An 8,483-nucleotide genomic window follows, 5' to 3' on the forward strand; every position below is an offset into this window, starting at 1 on the left:
GTGTTCTACTATGGTGATTTTAGTGTCTCCACATACCGCAGCACGCGACATAGCTTTCAGACGATAAGTACAACCGTTTCAGAGAGAAGAGCCCCCAATGTGACGATCTGGCTTTAAGTAGATTCGATAACAAATGACGAAAACGGACGGATTTCTCAAGTTTTTACTACATATGAACACTTTTCACATTCTCCCGTACAACTCGGCTGCTAGTCCTCCTTCATGCAAAATTTTAATTTCCTAGCTCATGTCCAAGGCACTAAAGAAGGGTAAAAAGTCAATAATCATTACCTAAAACTTGAATTGTACTACTTCTTACTGGCTATTACATCAACTTAGAAGCTTCATCTGTGTTCTACTATGGTGATTTTAGGGTCTCCGCATACCGCAGCACGCGACATAGCTTTGCAGACGATAAATGTAACCGTCTCAGAGAAAAAAGCAGCCAATGTGACGACCTGGCTTTCAGTCGATTCGATAACAAATGACGAAAACGGACGGATTTCTCAGGTTTTTACTACATATGAACACTTTTCACATTCTCCCTTGCTACTCGGCTGCTAGTCCTCCTTTCATGCAGAATCTTAAGGTCCTAGCTCATGTCCAAGGCACCAAAGCCAGCTAAAAAGTCAATAATCGATATCTAAAATTTCAATTGTACTACTTCTTACTGGTTATTACATCAACTTAGAAGCTTCATCTGTGTTCTACTATGGTGCTATTAGTGTCTCCGCATACCGCAGCACGCGACATTGCTTTCAGACAATAAGTACAACCCTTTCAGAGAGAAAAGCGGCCAATGTGACGATCTGGCTTTAAGTCGATTCGATAACAAATGACGAAAACGGACGGATTTCTCAGGTTTTTACTACATATGAAGACTTTTCACATCCTCCCGTTCACCTCGGCTGCTAGTACTCCTTTCATGCAGAATCGTAAGGTCCTAGCTCACGTCCAAGGCACCAAAGCCAGCTAAAAGTCAATAATCGATGCCTAAAACTTGAATTGTACTACTTCTTAGTGGCTATTACATCTACTTAGAAGCTTCATCTGTGTTCTACTATGGTGATTTTAGTGTCTCCGCATACCGCAGCACGCGACATAGCTTTGCAGACGATAAGTACAACCGTTTCAGAGAGAAGAGCGGCCAATGTGATGACCTGGCTTTAAGTTGATTCCGTAACAAATGACGAAAACGGACGGATTTCTCAGGTTTTTACTACATATGAACACTTTTCACATTATCCAGTGCAATTCGGCTGCTAGTCCTCCTTTCATGCAGAATCTTAAGGTCCTAGCTCATGTCCAAGGCACCAAAGCCAGCTAAGAAGTCAATAATCGATACCTAAAACTGGTACTAATTCTTACTGGCTATTACTTCATCTTAGAAGCTTCATCAGTGTTCTACTATGGTGCTTTTAGTGTCTCCGCATACCGCTGCACGCGACATAGCTTTCAGACGATAAGTACAACCGTTTCAGAGAGAAGAGCGGCTAATGTGACGATCTGGCTTTAAGTCGATTCGATAACAAATGACGGAAACGGAAGGATTTCTCAGGTTTTTACTACATATGAACACTTTTCGCATTCTCCCATGCAACTCGGCTGCTAGTCCTCCTTTCATGCAGAATCTTAAGGTCCTAGCTCATGTCCAAGGCACCAAAGCCAGCTAAAAAGTCAATAATCGATACCTATAACTGGTCATGTACTAACCTTACTGGCTATTACGTCATCTTTGAAGCTTCATCTGTGTTCTACTATGGTGCTTTTAGTGTCTTCGCATACCGCAGCACGCGACGTAGCTTTCAGACGATAACCACAACCGTTTCAGAGAGAGGAGCGGCCGATGTGACGATCTGGCTTTAAGTCGATTCAATAACAAATGACGAAAACGGAAGGATTTCTCAGGTTTTTACTACATATGAACACTTTTCACATTCTCCCGTGCAACGCGGCTGCTAGTCCTCCTTTAATGCAGAATCTTAAGGTCCTAGCTCATGTCCAAGGCACCAAAGCCAGCTACAAAGTCAATAATCGATACCTAAAACTTGAATTGTACTACTTCTTACTGGCTATTACATCAACGTAGAAGCTTCATCAGTGTTCTACTATGGTGATTTTAGTGTCTCCACATACCGCAGCACGCGACATAGCTTTCAGACGATATGTAGAACCGTTTCAGAGAGAAGAGCGGCCAATGTGTCGATCTGGCTTTAAGTCGATTCGATAACAAATGACGAAAACGGACGGATTTCTCAGGTTTTTACTACATATGAACACTTTTCACTTTCTCCCATGCAACTCGGCTGCTAGTCCTGCTTTCATGCAGAATCTTAAGGTCCTAGCTCATGTCCAAGGCACCAAAGCCAGCTAAGAAGTCAATAATCGATACCTAAAACTTGAATTGTACTACTTCTTACTGGCTATTACATCAACTTGGAAGCCTCATCTGTGTTCTACGATGGTGATTTTAGTGTCTCCGCATACCGCAGCACGCGACATAGCTTTGCAGACGATAAGTACAACCGTTTCAGAGAGCAGAGCGGCCAATGTGACGATCTGGCTTGAAGACGATTCGATAATAAATGACGATAACGAACGGATTTCTCAGGTTTTTACTACGTATGAACACTTTTCACATTTTCCCGTGCAACTCGGCTGCTAGTCCTCCTTTCATGCAGAATCTTAAGGTCCTAACTCATGTAGAAGGCACCAAAGCCAGCTAAAAAGTCAATAATCGATACCTAAAACTGGTATTGTACTAATCCTTACTGGCTATTACATCATCTTTGAAGCTTCATCTGTGTTCTACTATGGTGCTTTTAGTGTCTCCGCATACCGCAGCACGCGACGTAGCTTTCAGACGATAAGTACAACCGTTTCAGAGAGAAGAGCGGCCAATGTGACGATCTGGCTTTAAGTCGATTCAATAACAAATGACGAAAACGGACGTATTTCTCAGGTTTTTTCAACATATGAACACTTTTCACCTTCTCCCATGCAACTTGGCTGCTAGTCCTCCTTTAATGCAGACACTTATGGTCCTAGCTCATGCCCAAGGCACCAAAGCCAGCTAAAAAGTCAATAATCGATACCTAAAACTTGAATTGTACTACTTCTTACTGGCTATTACATCTACTTAGAAGCTTCATCTGTGTTCTACTATGGTGATTTTAGGGTCTCCGCATACCGCAGCACGCGACATAGCTTTGCAGACGATAAATGTAACCGTCTCAGAGAAAAAAGCAGCCAATGTGACGACCTGGCTTTCAGTCGATTCGATAACAAATGACGAAAACGGACGGATTTCTCAGGTTTTTACTACATATGAACACTTTTCACATTCTCCCTTGCTACTCGGCTGCTAGTCCTCCTTTCATGCAGAATCTTAAGGTCCTAGCTCATGTCCAAGGCACCAAAGAGAGCTAAAAAGTCAATAATCGATATCTAAAATTTCAATTGTACTACTTCTTACTGGTTATTACATCAACTTAGAAGCTTCATCTGTGTTCTACTATGGTGCTATTAGTGTCTCCGCATACCGCAGCACGCGACATAGCTTTGCAGACGATAAGTACAACCGTTTCAGAGAGAAGAGCGGCCAATGTGATGACCTGGCTTTAAGTTGATTCCGTAACAAATGACGAAAACGGACGGATTTCTCAGGTTTTTACTACATATGAACACTTTTCACATTATCCAGTGCAATTCGGCTGCTAGTCCTCCTTTCATGCAGAATCTTAAGGTCCTAGCTCATGTCCAAGGCACCAAAGCCAGCTAAGAAGTCAATAATCGATACCTAAAACTGGTACTAATTCTTACTGGCTATTACTTCATCTTAGAAGCTTCATCAGTGTTCTACTATGGTGCTTTTAGTGTCTCCGCATACCGCTGCACGCGACATAGCTTTCAGACGATAAGTACAACCGTTTCAGAGAGAAGAGCGGCTAATGTGACGATCTGGCTTTAAGTCGATTCGATAACAAATGACGGAAACGGACGGATTTCTCAGGTTTTTACTACATATGAACAATTTTCGCATTCTCCCATGCAACTCGGCTGCTAGTCCTCCTTTCATGCAGAATCTTAAGGTCCTAGCTCATGTCCAAGGCACCAAAGCCAGCTAAAAAGTCAATAATCGATACCTATAACTGGTCATGTACTAACCTTACTGGCTATTACGTCATCTTTGAAGCTTCATCTGTGTTCTACTATGGTGCTTTTAGTGTCTTCGCATACCGCAGCACGCGACGTAGCTTTCAGACGATAACCACAACCGATTCAGAGAGAGGAGCGGCCGATGTGACGATCTGGCTTTAAGTCGATTCAATAACAAATGACGAAAACGGAAGGATTTCTCAGGTTTTTACTACATATGAACACTTTTCACATTCTCCCGTGCAACGCGGCTGCTAGTCCTCCTTTAATGCAGAATCTTAAGGTCCTAGCTCATGTCCAAGGCACCAAAGCCAGCTACAAAGTCAATAATCGATACCTAAAACTTGAATTGTACTACTTCTTACTGGCTATTACATCAACTTAGAAGCCTCATCTGTGTTCTACGATGGTGATTTTAGTGTCTCCGCATACCGCAGCACGCGACATAGCTTTGCAGACGATAAGTACAACCGTTTCAGAGAGCAGAGCGGCCAATGTGACGATCTGGCTTGAAGACGATTCGATAATAAATGACGATAACGAACGGATTTCTCAGGTTTTTACTACGTATGAACACTTTTCACATTTTCCCGTGCAACTCGGCTGCTAGTCCTCCTTTCATGCAGAATCTTAAGGTCCTAACTCATGTCCAAGGCACCAAAGCCAGCTAAAAAGTCAATAATCGATACCTATAACTGGTATTGTACTAATCCTTACTGGCTATTACATCATCTTTGAAGCTTCATCTGTGTTCTACTATGGTGCTTTTAGTGTCTCCGCATACCGCAGCACGCGACGTAGCTTTCAGACGATAAGTACAACCGTTTCAGAGAGAAGAGCGGCCAATGTGACGATCTGGCTTTAAGTCGATTCAATAACAAATGACGAAAACGGACGTATTTCTCAGGTTTTTTCAACATATGAACACTTTTCACCTTCTCCCGTGCAACTTGGCTGCTAGTCCTCCTTTAATGCAGACACTTATGGTCCTAGCTCATGCCCAAGGCACCAAAGCCAGCTAAAAAGTCAATAATCGATACCTAAAACTTGAATTGTACTACCTTTTACTGGCTATTACATCAACTTAGAAGCTTCATCAGTGTTCTACTATGGTGCTTTTAGTGTCTCCACATACCGCAGCACGCGACATAGCTTTCAGACAATAAGTACAACCCTTTCAGAGCGAAAAGCGGCCAATGTGACGATCTGGCTTTAAGTCGATTCGATAACAAATGACGAAAACGGACGGATTTCTCAGGTTTTTACTACATATGAAGACTTTTCACATCCTCCCGTTCAACTCGGCTGCTAGTCCTCCGTTCATGCAGAATCTTAGGGTCCTAGCTCATGTCCAAGACACCAAAGCCAGCTAAAAAGTCAATAATCGATACCTAAAACTGGGATTGTACTAATTCTTACTGGCTATTACATCATCTTATAAGCTTCATCTGTGTTCTACTATGGTGCTTTTAGTGTCTCCGCATACCGCAGCACGCAACATAGCTTTGCAGAAGATAAGTACAACCGTTTCAGAGAGAAGAGCGGCTAATGTGACGATCTGGCTTTCAGTCGATTCGATAACAAATGACGAAAACGGACGGATTTCTCAGGTTTTTACTACATATGAACGCTTTTCACATTCTCCCTTGCTACTCGGCTGCTAGTCCTCCTTTCATGCAGAATCTTAAGGTCCTAGCTCATGTCCAAAGCACCAAAGAATGGTAAAAAGTCAATAATCGATATCTAAAATTTCACTTGTACTACTTCTTACTGGCTATTGCATCTACTTAGAAGCTTCATCTGTGTTCTACTATGGTGATTTTAGGGTCTCCGCATACCGCAGCACGCGACATAGCTTTGCAGACGATAAGTACAACCATTTCAGAGAGAAGAGCGGCCAATGTGACGATCTGGCTTTAAGTAGATTCCATAACAAATGACGAATACGGACGAATTTCTCAGGTTTTTACTACATATGAACACTTTTCACAATCTCGCGTGCAATTCGGCTGCCAGTCCTCCTTTCATGCAGAATCTTATGGTACAAGCTCATGTCCAAGGCACCAAAGCCAGCTAAAAAGTCAATAATCGATACCTAGAACTTGAGTTGTACTACTCCTTACTGGCTATTACTTCATCTTAGAAGCTTCATCTGTGTTCTACTATGGTGCTTTTAGTGTCTCCGCATACCGCAGCACGCGACATAGCTTTCAGACGATAAGTACAACCGATTCAGAGAGAAGAGCGGCCAATGTGACGATCTGGCTTTAAGTCGATTCGATAACAAATGACGAATACAGACGGATTTCTCAGGTTTTTACTACATATGAACACTTTTCACACTCTCTCGTGCAACTCGGCATGCTAGTCCTCGTTTCATGCAGAATCTTATGGTCCTAGCTCATGTCCAAGGCACCAAAGCCAGCTAAAAAGTCAATAATCGATATCTAGAACTTGAGATGTACTACTTCTTACTGGCTATTACATCAACTTAGAAGCTTCATCTGTGTTCTACTATGGTGCTTTTAGAGTCTCCACACACCGCAACACGCGACATAGCTTTGCAGACGATATGTACAACCGTTTCAGACAGAAGAGCGGCCAATGTGACGACCTGGCTTTAAGTCGACTCGATAACAAATGACGGAAACGGACGGATTTCTCAGGTTTTTAGTACATATGAACACTTTTCACATTCTCCGGTGCAATTCGGCTGCTAGTCCTCCGTTCATGCAGAATCTTAAGGTCCTAGCTCATGTCCAAGGCACCAAAGCCAGTTAAAAAATCAATAATCGATACCTAAAACTGGTATTGTACTAATTCTTACTGGCTATTACATCATCTTATAAGCTTCATCTGTGTTCTACTATGGTGCTTTTAGTGTCTCCGCATACCGCAGCACGCGACATAGCTTTCAGACGATAAGTACAACCGTTTCAGAGAGAAGAGCGGCCAATGTGACGATCTGGCTTTAAGTCGATTCGATAACAAATGACGAAAACGGACGGATTTCTCAGGTTTTTACTACATATGAACACTTTTCACATTCTCCCTTGCTACTCGGCTGCTAATCCTCCTTTCATGCAGAATCTTAAGGTCCTAGCTCATGTCCAAGGCACCAAAGAATGGTAAAAAGTCAATAATCGATATCTAAAATTTCACTTGTACTACTTCTTACTGGCTATTACATCAACTTAGAAGCTTCATCTGTGTTCTACTATGGTGCTTTTAGTGCCTCCACATACCACAGCACGCGACATAGCTTTGCAGACGATAAGTACAACCGTTTCAGAGAGAAGAGCGGCCAATGTGAGGATCTGGCTTTAAGTCGATTCGATAACAAATGACGAAAACGGACGGATGTCTCAGGTTTTTACTACATATGAACACTTTTCACATCCTCCCGTGCAACTCGGCTGCTAGTCCTCCTTTCATGCAGAATCTTAGGGTCCTAGCTCATGTCCAAGGCACCAAAGCCAGCTAAAAAGTCAATAATCGATACTTAAAACTTGAATTGTACTACTTCTTACTGGCTATTACATCATCTTAGAAGCTTCATCTGTGTTCTACTATGGTGCTTTTAGTGTCTCCGCATACCGCAGCACGCGACATAGCTTTGCAGACGATAAGTACAACCGTTTCAGAGAGAAGAGCGGCCAATGTGACGATCTGGCTTTAAGTAGATTCCATAACAAATGACGAATACGGACGAATTTCTCAGGTTTTTACTACTAATGAACACTTTTCACAATCTCGCGTGCAATTCGGCTGCTAGTCCTCCTTTCATGCAGAATCTTAAGGTCCTAGCTCATGTCCAAGGCAAGAAAGCCAGCTAAAAAGTCAATAATCGATACCTAAATCTGGTATTGTACTAATTCTTACTGGCTATTACATCATCTTAGAAGTTTCATCTGTGTTCTACTATGGTGCTTTTAGTGTATCCGCATACTGCAGCACGCGACATAGCTTTCAGACGATAAGTACAACCGTTTCAGAGAGAAGAGTGGCCAATGTGACGATCTGGCTTTAAGTCGATTCGATAACAAATGACGAAAACGGACGGATTTCTCAGGTTTTTACTACATATGAACACTTTTCACATTCTCCCTTGCAACTCGGCTGCTAGTCCTCCTTTCATGCAGAATCTTATGGTCCTAGCTCATGTCCAAGGCACCAAAGCCAGCTAAATAGTCTATATTCGATACCTAGAACTTGAGTTGTACTACTTCTTACTGGCTATTACATCATCTTAGAAGCTTCATCTGTGTTCTACTATGGTGCTTTTAGTGTCTCCGCATACCGCAGCACGCGACATAGCTTTCAGA

Source organism: Schistocerca gregaria, unplaced genomic scaffold (assembly GCF_023897955.1).
Source record: "Schistocerca gregaria isolate iqSchGreg1 unplaced genomic scaffold, iqSchGreg1.2 ptg000378l, whole genome shotgun sequence".
Lineage (NCBI taxonomy): Eukaryota > Metazoa > Arthropoda > Insecta > Orthoptera > Acrididae > Schistocerca > Schistocerca gregaria.